Here is a 16,807-nt window from a genome sequence, read left to right as displayed (position 1 = left end):
CCCATTCAGGAAATATAAGGTGTACATTAATTTATCTACAGAGAACTTTACTTTCTCCCTCCCTCATTCATTTCTGAATGGAAAGGCAAGGAAAAGGACTGTCTGCAGCATGGACCAAATCTGGGACTCATTTTGTAGCGTGCAAGTCACTACTGAATTAAACATTCACTTTCTAGTTTAAGCCATGTGGAAATCAGTAACTTCTTTAATACAGTCCTGAGCCAGGACTGGCTTCCTGAGAAGACTTTTTATCTTGTCTGGTGTTGCACTCAGCAGAGCAGAGGGTGCTGCATCCTCCTGCCTCACACCCACATATTCACTGGCCTTAGCTCTTTGTCAGTGGAAGACATTCCACTGATTGCTCAGAATCAGATTCCCTACACCCAAATATGGTGTATTGGACATGGTGTGAGTGAAGTGAAATCTGGAATTTCCTGCAGTGGGACGAGAGCAGTTTCCAGTTCATTCAAAACTGTGCTGAATTCAAAAGGTAGTTTTGTAGTCTTCAAAGTTCAAGGAGGTTGTAATGCATACAGAGCTCTTGGGAAACAAAAAAATTGCTTGGAAAAATAATTAATTATCATTTCAAAGTCAAATTATTAATACACATAGCAATATAAATCCCAGTGCAGTCCAAAACATCCAACAAAAGCAAAGTGCACTTTGAAAGCAAGAGGCAGCCACGTGTGTTAGCAGGTGGGTAACAAACTGCTTTTGTTCGCACTGAACCAGAAAGACAAAAAGAGCCAGGAATCAACATCCTCACTCTCCCCACTGTTCCATACCAGCTAGAAGAAAATAAATCATATGACAATTAATTAAAAAAAAAAATTGGCTTTCCAAGGAAAAGACTGATTTTCCCCATATAATTGATTTGGCTCTCACTTTTCTTTCTACTTCCTCTCTTTGAATGAAGTGCCAGAGGCAGTAAACGAGGTGCTTTAATACCAAAATTACTCTGAAAAGTAAGTTTAATCACATACCTCAAGGTTTTCAGAAAAAAAAGAATATATAGAGTATTTTTGCAAGGAAGAAATGTCTTGCGTTGGAATGGCTGAATTTTTTTTTTGTTAGAAAGCATCCCTTTTTATTTTTGCCATTTTATTTTACTTTTGAGGTGGCCTCTCCTTTCAATGGAATGAGATCCCACAGAACAGTTTAAGGCTAGGGTGGGGCTGCAGTTTAGGTCTCAGTCATAAGGGGATGCTGAGGAGTAGGGTAATGAGGTGACCCCCAAGTGGTGACACATTTTGCCCTGCTCTCCCCAGAGTTTTTTGTCCCCACAGGCAGCCAGTGGGGAATCCTCCTCGGCACAGAGCACAACCCACTGCTGGCACTGTGCAAAAGCACAGCCCTGTCCTCTGAGCCCCACTGCAGTGCCTCCTTCAGTCCCATGCCTCTGAGACCTTCAGCAGCTGTGCTCAAGACAAAGACAAAAAGAGGAAACTCAGCTGCCCTTCCAGCTTTTAAAAAGCACTTGAGGACCCAGCTGATGATAGAAATAAAAATAAAAGCAAACCAGAAGATAAAAGCGTAACTCAGGGTTTTGATAGCAGCCAGGAAAGAGCAGTGCAGAGTGCTGATTGCAAAGTGATAGACAGAGGTTTCCATTGCACACATTTCCATTCTAATATTGCAATCCCAGTCCCACAACGTCAGGACAGATCCCTCATGCAAGGAGGAATGAAAAAGGGACAAAAGAGGAGAAATAACTACAAAGCCCAGGGCACAAAAAATGGAAAGGGGAGGGACTGTGAAAATGTTCAGCAATTTGCAACATAGAGAATTTCCATTCTACTAACTGATGTAGAGCCAAAAAGGCAGGACAAATCAGAAAGTGGTTTTTTGGCATAGTCTGAGGAAAAGCTGCATGTGAAGGTATAATTGACACTGTTTAAATTCCAAGAGTACAAATGCCAAGAAATTCACAGGACTGTCAGACAATCAGATGATCCTCTTACGACTCACCCTAATCCTAGCAGATAGCTGCCTGTATCTTGCAAAGAGCAGAGGTCCTTCAGTGGAGAGGATGATGACACAATGAAAACCTCTGCAGCTCTCCTTTTAGGAGCCTTCATAAGAATGCAAAGAATGCCCAATTTCAATTTTAGACTATCCACAGAGACAATATTGAGAACAGGCAAGAGCTGATATCCTGCAAAAAAAGGCATTGAGAGTCTCACCATGAACAGAAGCAAAAGCCTATTGAAGGAGCAGGTGTCACAGAGAGCTGTTGGTGACTGAAAAACAAAATCAAGGACGAGGCATGGGGGAAGGCCTGGATCTCTGATTTTCCATTGAAGAAAGAGACAATACAGTGAGAGGTGGAAATGGGTGTAATGCAAAGAACTGAGCCAGCAGAAGTAGAAAGAAAAGTTACACCCTAATGTTAAGATCTTTCCCAAAGCTTCTATCTATTTGTAAAAAATGTGTAATATATATGGAATGTACAAGACATAGGGAGGCTAAAAGCAAAGGTAGCAATGCAGATATCAAACATGATGAGGCATGAAAGAGAAAGAATAGACAACAGGACAGTGGGTACAGCCACAGTTCATTTGAGTTCTGATTTCTCCTCTTTGTCTCCAGCAGAAGATGCACCACACGTGTATCTTACTTTGAAAAAGCACCACAGAGTCTTTGTTGTTCTAGTCTTTAAAAATGCATCTTTAAACTGATGATAATCTTATGCCAGACTTAATATCATTTCAAGACATCAACTGAACTGGAATGGAAAGCCTTCATTTTCTTAGCAAAACTTGCACCTCATAAAGGTTTTATCTGTTGCTATGGCAAAGGCTTTACCCAAAGGAGTTACTTGTAGAACACCACAAGAAGGGGGAATTTTTCAGTTCTTTTCAAATGCACAATTTTATACCCCAGACATTTTAATTTAATCATATTTTCCTTTCATCCTCCAGACAGTTTATTTTATTTATTCCCGAGTAAGATGCATGTCTACATCAGCAGCATGGAAGGATCCATTCTTATAATCTTCCCCTATATAAGTCAAAATCTACTTTTAATTATAGAATATCAACTATTTCTCTTTGATGACATTCAAGTGCCTATTCCAAATTGAATGAGCAATAGAATAACTGCCATGGTATTTTCATACATGGAGTGATGACCTTTTTAATATGATTTCATGGAAACAATGGAGTTACATTCATCAGGTTATATAGAAACTTGCTGCTTTTTTTTTTCCCAGCCATTCCATTTTCAATTCACAATGACATTTGATAGGAGACATAAAAATGCCAGTAGATCAGTGTTTTTTCAGCCACCTCATCCGACAAGAATTCCCCCTCCCCTCTGCCCCATTTCTTTTTACAGAGCTATGTTGTTCACTCATTTGGGACTACTTCAATTTGCTTATTAAATATGTAAGATCTTCATTATGCAGCCAGGAGCTGAATCATGTAGGATTAACAGAAAGCCCTTGTGAGAGAATTTTTTTAAACTTTATTAATATTAATAGTAGAGAAGCTCACGTAATTTTGTACTTTCCAAACCCAAATGTCAATACAGAGGATAAATTGTATTTTTCTTCCTTGCCTTCTTAGCCTTCGTCAAAGAAAGGATGACATTTCCAGCTATGTTTCATTTTTACATCCCAAAATGTTATGGACTCTTTTGCCTGGACATTGATAGAAGGGGATCCTGAGAAAACAGGTAAGAAGCCTAAGGATTTTATTCTTAATGATGACTTATGCAGCATCATAAAGCACACAGTTCTTAATCAAGTAAAAGATTTCACTAATGACCTAATGAGAAGTGCAATAATAGCTGAAGAGTGGAAACCTGGATATGAACACTTGCACAGAACTGAAGGAAAATTCAGATGCTCAGGCTGTATCCAGAGCAGGCAGTAGCTGAGGAGGAGCATCTTGCACCTAACCAGTAGGCAATAGGTAGGAAGAAAAAAACATCTTTTATCCTCCTTCCTGTCAGAGAGAAGCCTGAAACACACTCCTGAAATGCTGGCTTGCAAGATCTTTCTTTCAAAGAGCTTAGCACACCACAGTCCTTCCTTTCCAAACTTACTGGAGGAGGAAGTATCTCCCACTTGCCCTGGATACTCAGAGACCTAACAGATGAGGCTTCACCCAAGAAGTGCCTTCAATCCCCTGCTCTGACAGGACTCAGTTTCACATCTCAGAGAAACTCTACAGTAGAACATTTTGACAATGTCTGTGTTGTCATATTGTCACTTCCCCATCTCCACCGGTGCCTTTTGCTGCTGTGCTTTCCTCCTGCCTGCCCTGACTGCAGCAGGACTGCTCTGTCTGCTGCTGGCAAACAGTGGCAGCACTTCACCAGCCTTGGGCAGTGTCCCTCCATGGGAGACTCTCCTGAGAACACATTATTGGATTATTTGTCAACATACAAAACAACACTGTTGCCACTCTTGAAAAGGATTTTTTATTCCCTTCTCCAGGGTTGTTATTTCTTTCACTAGCACTTAAAATACAGCACCACTTGTTATAGCATCTTCTAAAAGCAGACTCCTTCCTCACAAAAGGAGAGAAAACTGTTAATTGTCAGGCAAAATTTGTCTCTCCTCTCACCTCCTGTTTCACAACCAAGTAGTATAAATATTTTCCTCTGCACAGTTTCAACAGGGAACAACCAGCCTACAGTCTGCTACTTGTGTCACTCTAGGGAGAGAATATGGAAAAGCAACAGGTAGAGACAGAAAGAAACTGAGTTTTCTGCTTATTTAAAGTTTTCTATAAAAGAGAGAAAATCAGCTACAACTTAAAAGAAATCCATAATACTATTCTAATCTCTGGAGGGCACATTCCATGTTCACAAGCTATTCTGTGTGACTTCAGGGAAAATCCATAAACATTCAAATATATATTTTAGAACCACAACCCAGCAAAAGAGAATGAAAGCTCACTATGATCTTGTTGGATGGATGGCACTGAAGCTGTGGCAGGATAAAAATACTTTGCAGTATTATAGAGCTAATCCCAAACCCGTCAGATAGGTCAGGATAAGACAATTCTCTTTATTCATTGCACCAGGTGACAGCTTAAGCACAGCTTCTACATTGAGAAATGACCACAGTGATTGTCTATTCAGACAATGTCTTTAACAGACAATTCTTCCACATTTGATATTTTTAAATATTGGAGGTTTCCTCCTTCTTTCTTTCTTTTTTCCCAAACATCTTTTCTGCAAAAGATTATTAAAAAAAAAAAAAAAAAAAAAAAAAAAATAACCTTACCAAAAATTGAGTCAAATTAAAAAATAACATGACTGGAATAAAAACACATTGGAGTTGCAGGGAAGGAGCTTGTCCACATTATACTTTCAGTCTCATTCCTCAGGCTGAAGACACTTAAACTTTTGAGGCACTGATCTAAAGCAAAACAGATTTAAAAATTTATTTCTCTTAATCATACACAGTGAAATGGAGTTTGAAAGTTGTAACCCATTGGGACATCTCCTGATTCAGGGTGGTTGCAGCTTTATCTTGGCATCAGTAAACAATGAGCAGCTCTCTTCTCTGTGGTGCCTATAAAAACCTTACATTTGCATATACAAGTAAATTAAACTGTGTTCTGGGAATGACTCAAAGAAAATGAAATCAATCACATTTATAAGCATCTTGTAACCTTTACCAGTTTCTCTGGAAGAGAAATAAAACGAAGACAATTGTACCTTGGTTTCCACAGTGTTGTCTGGGTGTTTGATAGGAATCTGACTGGGAAATGATACCGACAGCAAGATAACAAGAAAACCCATTTATCACTGTGACAGGTGCTTGGTTTTATATGAGTTTAAATTACCAGTGATGGAGTAGGGTTGTCTTTCTCTCATCTCAACCTCATAACCACTGTTTAGACTCAACTAAAGTTTCCATTTCATAGTAATCAAGTTACACGGAGTCAAATTGTTATTCATGAATTCAAGGAGGTTAAGACTTGAGATTCATTAATGTGATGTTGTCAGCCACAGCGAGCAGGTCCATGGCCTAGAACAGTGTGGTAATTGGTAAATCTGAATGCTGGGTGGTTAATGGCTGTTTATTAGCCTCTAATACATTCTGTGTTATTTAGTCTTACAAGATTTGACACCAGATATTTCTAGTGAGTCACAACACCCTGACAGTTCACCTTTCTTGTACAGCAGTGGACGTGTACCAGAGCTTAACTATACTGTTGAGGAAAAGAAATACAAATCACCACTTCTACCTTCTGATGTGCAGAGTGATCTTCCCCCTTTGGATACCTAGGGACTTAAGGAGCTGTTGTGAAACCCAGGGCACCATTTATAGACAAAGACAATGACAGCTGTGTTATTTCCATGCCTCTTTTTTTTTTTTTTTTTTTATTCTTTCTTTCCTTAAGAATACTCTACTCTCTTGACTGCTTTCTTAAGGAGAAATCAAAACCAAAATAAACAAAAACATACTTACAAGGCCTTTGGAACTTGCTCCATCAAGAGCAATCTTTTCTGTTTACTTCAGAAGCACAACATTTTACAAGGCAACAGTCTGCAGTAGACATATCCCTTTCCACATCTCCTTTTAATGGTAGGATGGATTATTACATAAGAAAGTTAACAAGAGAAAGTCACATTCACAGCATGACACTCAGCTGGGGAGAGAAGCATGTGTAAGGCTAGGCAGGATTGAGCTGAGTCACCAAGCCCTTCACAAGCTATCAAAGTCCTGTCAGCGTTTGGCACCTTGGATAATTCCTGCCCTTAATGCAGTGTACTGATCTGTGCTTGCATGGGCAGGCTTCTCACTGTTTGATATAGGATATCAAATCATAGCTCTGAAAATGTGGGGTTTTTTAATGTAATCCTGACATAATTAACTTATATGTACTTTATTCTTTTTCCACCTTGCCTTTTATCTGATACTCATCCTTCAGGTTCCCTCTCTTGAGAACATTAGAGAGAACAGGCATAGACTTGAGTTTCTTCGGTTAAAATAGCAAAAAACCTTTCATTCACCTCTGTGTCTCCAATTCCTTTCTTTTTCTCTGCACCTGCTTTAATTTCAAATCATTCTCTTACACAAGTGAGTAGAAAAATATATAAGGAATTGTGGTATGTTGAATGTGCCTGGACACAGGATACCCATCAAAGTCCTCCTCAGCTGGACAATGGAGAGAAAATAAAACTAAAAGCTCATAGCTTGAGAGAGGGACAGACTTTGGCCATCAGCAGGTCCATCTTGGAGCCATCTGGCATTGACTCCATCAGATTTCAGAGAGAATTAAAGCAGCTGTTCACAGAAACATAGCCCCCCCTACAAAAATCTTGCCACACAGCCCCAGTACAGGAATAAAGGTGAGAACTATACAGGCTTTGCATATGGTTGCTAATACTTTGCTGTTTCTGTTGTAAACACTTTGACTGAGACACAGCAGAGTGATTTTTTTTTCCATAAATGTGTCATACCATGACTGAGCAGAACACTGAACCTATTTTCCTTCCCTCCTAGTGCTAAATACTGCCCAAATATTTTTATGAGTTCTGGCATTCATGACCTTCTCTTTCCATTACTTCAGGACCTCAAGATTACTCAGCAAATTCTGTACAGTACAACTGGACTGATTAGGGGATTTCCATGGTGTAATGCTATTGAGATGCTTTTCACCAAAACTCACAGGAATAATTTAAAATGAAACCTAAACCAATTGGAAACTCTCTAGCCTTTATGCTTTATACCATACTTTGGATTCCTTCTAGTTTCTGGGAAGGATATAAATATATATTAGGGTCAAGGTTTTGGAGCATCCACAGAACTACAAGGCTTTGAGAAGAAAGAAGCAAATCCAGGCAGTTCCCACTCAAACTGCTTTTCGTTTGGAGTCAGAGCTGTTCAGATGCAGCCCCAAGTTCCAGGTCCATGGGTGTGTATCCTCAGCCAGCCTTAACTGAAGGTCTTTTAAGGAAACTCTACGCTGTCTATCATAAAGCTCAAAAGCCCAAATGTGTGAAAATTAGTTTCCATGTATATTATAAACTCAACTGCTCTTTATGAATTCTATGTAACAAAGGTATTATGCATATAAATTAGCTTTTCAGAAACATTATAACAGCTTGGAAATATGAACTAAGACTGAGCCTCTGAAAAGACACTGAGATCTTATTGAGAGGGGTGGTTTTGCTTTTAAATGGCATTCCATCAAAAGAACAACAACAATAAAATAAACAAGCCAGGCTTGATAGGTTTCATGTTGTGCTGCAGTGTCATGCATATTAATCACCATAATGAAACTTATTCCAAGTCATTCATGTGATGCATAAACAGCTTTGTAAAGTGATTCATTTTAATTGTTGGCAAGAACGTATTGCTCAAATCTGAAACAATTAGAAAAAAAAAATTGTGTCTTTGTACCATTTCCTTTGGTCTGACTAGTTTTGTTCTTTCCAAATAATTTTAATAACATCTAAAGATAGACCCTTAGGAAACAGTAAGAAAATCCTTCTTTTTTTTCTCAGCAAGCAATGGACTTGGAGAAGAATGGTAAAAAATGACCCAAAGCTCACACACCTGATGGGTTAAGCCTCTCACACATGGTGGGTTATCAAGTCTCCAAAATTATTGCAGCAATCTCTATTAATTTGTGTACACTAGTGGTGCAGATGATGAAAGTGACACAGTTGCTTTCATTATTAACTTCATTATATGATCTGTAACATGATTAACAGCAAGACAGCAAGTACAGAAGGCAAGCTGATAATGTAATCAAGCACAAGACACTGAAAAATTGTGAATAATATGCTATTTGCATAAAAAACCCCTTTCTTATTAAAATCACAGCCAGGGCAAAGGGCTTAAAGGTAAACCCAAAAGTTTTTTCAGTAGAAGCTACAAAAAATTTCACAAAATCTGGAAGAGGAAAGATGTTTGTCAGAGGTGTTTTTGTTGATATGTGATACTAATTAATGAGACTTATTAGTCTTTTTGTGGTTATTCTTATTGGAGTTGCTTCAAATACACCCAATTAAGAATCAGAATCCTACTCAGGTAAACTGTTTACCCAAGTATGAAACCCTGTGTTTGCCCCAAATGGGTGGTGAACTGAATTTAATGGGAAAAATTCTTAAATTGTTTGCTGAATGGCAACAGATTTTAATCTGTGCCTAAAGTTAATGTGAACTAAATGATCTTTCTCTTATTGGACTTTTTTTCTTCCACCTATGATGGTTTAACCCCAGCTGGCAACTAATTATCAAGCAGCCAGTTGTTCACTCTCTGCTCAATGATGAGATGGTGGGGAGAATTGGAAAAAAATAGTAAAACTTGTGGTTTAAGATAAGCACAACTTATTAATTGAAGCGAAAAACTGGTAAAATAAAGAATAATGACAACAATAATGGCAATTATAAAAATAATTGTAATGGAAAGGAGGGAAATAAAACCCAAGAAGAAAAGTGATACACAGTACAATCACTCACTATTCACTGACTAATGCCCAGCCAGTCCCCAGGCAGCGACTGGTGCCAGTTTATACACTGAATATGATGTTCTGTGGTATGGAATATCCCTTTGTTCAGTTTAGGTCAGCTGTCCTTGCCCTGCTCCCTCACAGCTTCTTGTGCACCTCCTCACTTGCAGATCATGAGACACTGAAAAGTCCTTGGCTGACTATGCACTATTTCGCAACCACTCAAACATCAGTGTGGTATCAACATTATTCTCATACTAAATACAAAACATGGTACTGTAACAGCTAATAAGAAGAAAACTAACACTATCCCTGCCAAAACCAGTACACAACCTAAGCTTTCTTTTGTGTTATAGATATTTCTGGAAATTGTATCTTCTAACTGAGTATTTAGAAAGATTATACCACGTGCATGGCTGTAGATTTAAAAAACTACTATAAAATAAATACCAAGACTGTGGTGTGGATTGGTCCAGTCAAACTATTTATGTAAAATGGATATGTAAAGCAAGGTATCCATAAAAGTCAGGTTTTTGCCTGTTGGTCTTTAAACATTTCCTCTGGAAGTTCAAAAGGGAGGGATGAAAACTTTGATTTTCGACAAAGGTTTCGTTATGCGTGACAGCACAGTCTGTTCCTCTGAAGCCTAAACTTGAACCATGACAAATCAGAGACCAAAAAACCCACAACTATTCTCCTCTGTCTGACTGCTTGGCTTTCTTGTCCAGGTCTGTTCCAAGAGGAGAGTTGTGTTCTTTTAATTGCCATGAGTCACTCATACATCCAGACTTATCCTGACCTTATTCAAGTGTGATGAGTCCTTGTAGTTACAGCAGTGCAATAACACACTCCATGAGTTCTGCCAGCAACCAATTGCTTCAAAGGCTGTTTCGTGCAAGCAAAAGAATCACTGTGGGCCAATATCATCAAAGGTCTTCAGATCCTGAACCTCTGTGAGATGGACCGAGATAACTCTGTTCCCTGCCTGGCATAACTTGCTGCAGCTGTCAGGTATTTGCTGTGTTTGTAAACTAGTGGTTTTAATCACAGTGCAGATTCCATCTCAGTCAGCAGAGATAAATGCTTTAACAGTGCACATGTCTAATTCTATCTATAACATCATCAGGAGCTAAGTTAGGGTCCTTGAGCATGTGATGACAGTTAATTAACTGTGGTCATGGGTGGGTTAATTTTACTGAGAAATCTCAAGCCCTGGAGGCCTCTGTAATTTGCTGTATCCCTTGTTCCTCAGGAGAACTGATCCTGAGCTAAACTTCAAAAAATTCATCATAAAAATATTACCATAAAACAAGATAAGAAACACAAATCCCTCTTCAAGAAAATAAATAAAACATCAGGTTTTATCACTCTCCTCTAATTAACATGGCAACCGTTCTATTCCTTCCTGGAGCCTCCAGGGCAAATGATGTCAGGTGGTGACATGATGCAAACACCCCGGTGAAAAAGGGAAGCAGCTGGTGTGTGTTTGAAGGGGGAGTTATTTCCTAGCAATGCAGACTCCTCTGGAACTCATCTCACACCTTTTGCAGATAAATAACTTGCACATGCTGACAATATGTCATCTTTGGCGAAATTACAGTATGTATAGTATGCAAATTATATACAGTCACTGTGCATTTTGATTTCTTCCCATTTGTAGAAATGGAAAAATATACAGGAACATAATGAGAAGCACAGAGGACTGGGTAGCCACAGGCAGAGAAAGCCTTCATTAGTAAGTGAAGTTCTCATGTAACAGAGGAAGACACCCATATCTGATGTTTTGATAATGTAGTTACAGATGTGGGACTGTGTTACACTCCTCTTATCCCAAATCGATATCCGTGCAGCTTAAGAAAAAAGTTGATACACACACATGATAAACCAATGGGTGACTACATGACCTATATTATAAGAAGGGTTAAATAATGGAATAAAATATCTGTGGGCTTTAAAATCTGTGATACTCTTTCCTGCACCCTAATGTGGTAAAATCTGCCACACCCTCTGAACTAACCCCACAATATGAGTCTTTCCATCCACTTCCTGACTAAATGGCTGAAATCTATCCCAGAACTTCTCCCCTAAAGCAAATTAAACAGCCTGTATTTTGTTCCTGTTGAACAGCATCTACAGATGACAGCAACAAAACAAGTGACTTGTGATACCTTTTGCAAAAAAAAACCAAAAAAAACAACTTTGGTGTTTATTTGTACAGCTGAAGATCTTCAGCAGAGATCTAATACAAATGTTAGTGCAACAGGATTCATTCCCTTGACTTCAATTCTATCCCGATCACAGGAGTTTTCCTAAACTGTTCTTGACATCCTTGCCAAGTCTTTGGCCAGGGTAAATAGTAAATATGCCAGAAGGTGGTCCACACTTTCTGGTAAGACTCCTCTGAAGCTTTGAGAACCTGGAGCATATGTAGAGTCTAAACCCTGAAATAGCTGTACAAAGCAGTGATAGCTACACACGGGCAGTATTCCCTCACTGATAACAACATTTTGAGATGGACAGCTGGTGACCCAAGTCAGAGCACAGCTGAGGAGTACAGAGCATTCACCACACAAGGCTGCTCAAAGGAGATGAAAATTCTGAATATAAAGGTCCTCCTTTGTTTGCTTTCCCAGAAAGCAAACCTAGCCTGAAAGCACATAGCAGAAAGTGCTGATTCAATGTGGATTTTTCCAAAAGGCCAGAAGTTTACAACTGTGTCACAAATTGTACACAGCAGTTGAGACACAGATAACAAAAAAGAACAAAAGAAAAACAATGCACAGTGCAAATAATTGACGGTTCATGACTGAATCCCATACAAAATGTAATAAATTAAGGTCTTTGTGGTGGCATGCAAGTCTGTTTATCCAATTACAAAGGCAGTCCCAGAGAATTTGTTATTCATTTAGCCTCATGGAGTACCTTACCACAGCATCTTGCCAAATGTTTAATTTAAAAGACATTACTCCAGAGTATATTATGACTTGTTTTACAGATTAAAGAAACATCTCTTAAAATGGAACTTGTTACAGAATCTGTGCTTTCTTCTGATTTCTTCAAAATTGTCAGACTCTGCATGAAAGGTTGATTTTTTGGGGAAAAACAGCAGCAGCAGCAAATAACAACTCATATTAGCATTCTGACTTTGATGGACTATTTAAGGAGCATATGGTTCTGATTGCCAAAATGCTTGTTTGAAACTACTTAAAATATTATACTCAGTTACATGGCACAGACGGTAGAAGGGTGAATACTCTTCTTTATTTTTATTTTCTTTTTATTTTCTTCAAAGAAAGCAAGTTTGGAGCAGATTGTAAATTACATTGGAACTTAATTAATATCCAAAGACTTCTAGTTTGCTGCAAGATATACCATCATACATGTCATATTGGCTCTTTGCCATTTTGCCACAGTGCAGATTACTGCCTGAACTGATGCAGAATTAGCAAACCAGTGTGCTATCAGCTTAATAAACTGCAGTTTAGAGCTACAAGTGGCTGCACTAGCTGTGAATCTCTCAGTGACTGAAAGACTAATCCCAGTTCAAGTACTTATAGTGTACTTCAAACCATTCTTTTCATCCTTTTACGCCAAAAAAATCAAGTTCTGAGGTCTTTTTCTTCTTCAGATCCAAAACAGTAAATCTTCAAGCTTTTCCTCTAACATCAGTAATGTGTAATCACTTCACATATTTGCATACAAGGAGTGTAGCCTATGTGTAAAACATTTTTTTGGGTGAAATCAAGCAGGCCATTTTATTAACAATTGTGTTTGAAGGATATATTTAATGATCTAGATGTGTTTACTTTGAAGAGGGATCTACAAATGGACTTTCAAATGGAACAAGCTAAATGAGAAAACATCTCCATCACTCAACCAACATGGGGAAAAAAAATAGTCTAACTTTTGTTACAAAATGATTCATGTACTCCTTGCCAGCTGGATCTATTAAATATGTCAAGTTCAGCCAGCCTCTGTTTTCACTATGAATGACCTTTGGTAGCAGGAAGATATTGCCAATAGAGCAAGAGGAGAAAGTTTCAGCACTTTTTCATCTCCTGTGTGAAGTCTTGGAGACATTTTCCAGAGCCTGAAATGTTGATAGTATTTATATGCCCTTTTACTGTGAAGAAAGGAAACATACAAAGTAGGAAATTGGGTTATGTTCTTTTCAATAGTTTATAGTAGCTTTGTGTTCTGTCAGAGGTGATGATCTACAGAAGGAGTCCCTTTGCATTTGCACTAAGCTGACACTCAGAACTGTTTGAAACTTGTACACAACCATGTTTTCTCATCATGTTCTTGATGTTAATCAGGGGAAAGAGAGTAAGAATGAAAAGGTGAAAATTTCACTATTTGAGATGAAGTTAATTACAAAAAAAAAGGAAAGAATGTAAAAAATTACATAAAATTACTCTTTTTTTCTCCCCACTCCCATTTCCCTAAAACTAGCAAAAATATCCTTGATCCTATTTAACACTGTTTAACAATTTAAGAGTAATTCTGGAACTTCCAAGTGAGACTATTTTGGCAACAGCACCAGAGATTGAGAGACACAGAGTGTGAAAGTCCATTAGATTCACTACCTATTTACACTCTGGGACTGTAACTTAACAAATAACAATCTTGGTGAGATTACAACAGCATTGGAAACATGCAACATCATTGCAAGTGCAACAAAGAATATCCTGGCATAAGACAACTAAAAAAGGAAAAGAGATCGATAAGTTTTTAGAAGGATGATAGAAGAGCCAATGAAATAATTTGGGCAGAATGATTTAAGACACATTAAAATAGCCTTATTGATGCATGTCTAGGTGCCAATACTGTCATTTAAGGTGTACCTAACTTCGAGCATTCTGATTCTGATCAATATTCTCTCCTTTCTGAAAAGGAGATTAAACACCAGTGATATATGACTACTTTTTATCCATGTTCAGTATAATCGCTGATCCACCATTTTCAATCAGCATTTCCAAGGATGTGAGAGGTCCCTATTTAATCTTTTGTCAGACTCTGGAAGGCCCCAGAGGACAGTCAATAAATACTTGTCAATAAATACTATAGAGGCTGGGTTAGAGTTACATTTAATTTCCCACTGGCAGAACTGTGTGTCCATGTCTTGTCCTGAAATGACACAGTGAAGTGTGTAGGCTTCCAGATGTTTGTACATAAATCAAGAACTGCACACTGTATGCAGAAGATGACTTCAGAGCACCTGCAGGTGGGTCTGACTGCAAAACCCCTTAGTTCAAAGCCTTTCTGGAATGAGGGATGAACTCTGGGGACCTGACAGCTCTCGGTTGCAATCTACAAGATGTTCTGAGCTGTCTCTCATCTCAGCTCAAGAATTTGCCATCATAGGATGACTAAATAAAACCATTTAGTTTTCCAAGAAAGGAAAGAGAGTTACACACCAACCAGTTGCTTGCTGTATTAACTTGTGCTTCTCATTGCTTCTCCCAGCAGTTTCTAAGAATCTTCACTCAATGCAAATCAAACACATTTGTGAACTCCTCAGGCTATTCATGCACAAAGAACCAAATAAAACCCTGCTGCTATCACACAGAACAGTAAGCATCCTTATGAGTTTCCCATCCCTGAAAATATCTGATGGAACAAGTGTGTCTTACATAAAGTCAAAGTAGAACTGTGTATGCATCTGATGGATAGAAAACTTTGAGGTACACAAGGTCCTTGCCATGGGGAATATGTGCTGCCAGTGCTTGTGCTGCTGTCTGACACGGTTTCAGTCAGTATCTCTTTTTTGCTTTATATGGCATTCAGATGCTAAATGCACTGAGCCTTCCACTGCTATCAGTGTTCAAGAAGCTCTAGAAAAATTCTCAGAGAGCTCTTCTCACATGAGCATTTTACTTGTGGAACGCCTTATGCTTCCAAAAATCCAGGGCTGGTGTGAGACGGTGAATGAGTACAGCTGGCATCTGGAGCGTGCTGGAATGCCTATGTTAACATTTTGATGTGCTGAACTGGTCCCTTCTGAGCAGAAATTTGCCCACGTTTATAGCAGAAGGCCCAAGGTATTAGCTCAAGAGTACTGTGCATGCTCAAGCAGCTCCCCATGGCCAAAGCCAGGGACCAGTGCCATCGAGACTGTCCCAGTTGTGGGGTGGGGACACCATCACCTGCCAGGCACAGATGTGGGGGCTGGGGCTGGCAACCTGCATGAGCCTATTTGCTGGTACAAATGTCATGCAGACATACAATTTGAGAGCTCTAATCCAAATATCTCCTTTTTTTTTTGTTTGTTTGTTTTGTTTTGTTTTGGTTTTGTTTTGTTGGGGTTCTGTGGAATTTTTGTTGTTGTTGTCTGTCTGTTTGTTGTTCTGTTTTCTGTTTTCGCACTGCACTGGTTGGTAATATGAAAAGCCTGGCAATCCTACCTTTTATGTACCACTGATTGATGCAGTAATCACAGGCAAAGCTTATGTCCAAATGCCAGTGGATAATACACCTCACACGTGTGACCCCTCAATGAGCAGCCTGAGTTTAACTGCTGCTTATCTCTCAGATTTCCCAGTGGCATCTTTATACCGTAAGCAAGGTGTTATTATCAGCACTTTGCTAGGGACCACACAAATATGCCACTTCTTTGAGAGGATCACAGGAGCCCAGAAAGAGTTTGAAGGAAAGATGATGCTGCCATCCTTTCTGTTTTATCTAGAAACCATTGTGATTTTCAGCTCCCTTTCTCTCAGGATGCAGCACACAATTGGTTGTGGGATTTTTTGGGAGTGACACAGCGTGATTTAACACAAGAATAACTGAAAGAGGCTTCTGTGGAGGACAGTTTTACCCAGTAATTCTGTTTGGCTGGCAGTTGGTGGTAGCTACTGGTACTGGTAGGTATAATTACACAATAGCTCACTGCAGAACAAATAATAATGCTCAAAATGAACATCAATACATCTCAGCTTCAGGCACTGAGGAAAAAAAAGATGTGGCAGGATATTTTAGAGTAAGTTTATAAAAAGACAAATCTTTCAAGGTCAGTCACAGCAGTGTTGTTCCTAAGAAAATAGATTTTAAATTCACTTCTAAAATTAGGATGCATTTTACACTGGAATTTGGATTCCAGTAGAGTTGAGAGGATCACCCTGCAAGGTCAGAATTTCTGTTTCCCATGCCTGGAGTCAATACAGGACATAAGTACTGTATTTTGAAATCCTCAAGTAATTACTTTGCTTAAGTCACACATTTTATTTTCATTTGGTTGCTCGGTCTGTAATATATCCCAAATTCTCTCATGTAAAAAATCCTCTTCAAAGGATTTTTTAAGTGACATAGTGACAGGTCTCAGAGCACTATGGGTTGGATAGAATTTGTTATATTTAACACAAACAGCAATTTTGGCAGCATCTGTC

The sequence above is a fragment of the Lichenostomus cassidix genome, chromosome 7 (assembly GCF_008360975.1).
Source record: "Lichenostomus cassidix isolate B80296 chromosome 7, HeHo_3.0, whole genome shotgun sequence".
NCBI classification, from domain to species: domain Eukaryota; kingdom Metazoa; phylum Chordata; class Aves; order Passeriformes; family Meliphagidae; genus Lichenostomus; species Lichenostomus cassidix.
The sequence above is the reverse complement of the archived record's forward strand: the minus strand, read 5'-3'. Positions refer to the sequence as shown.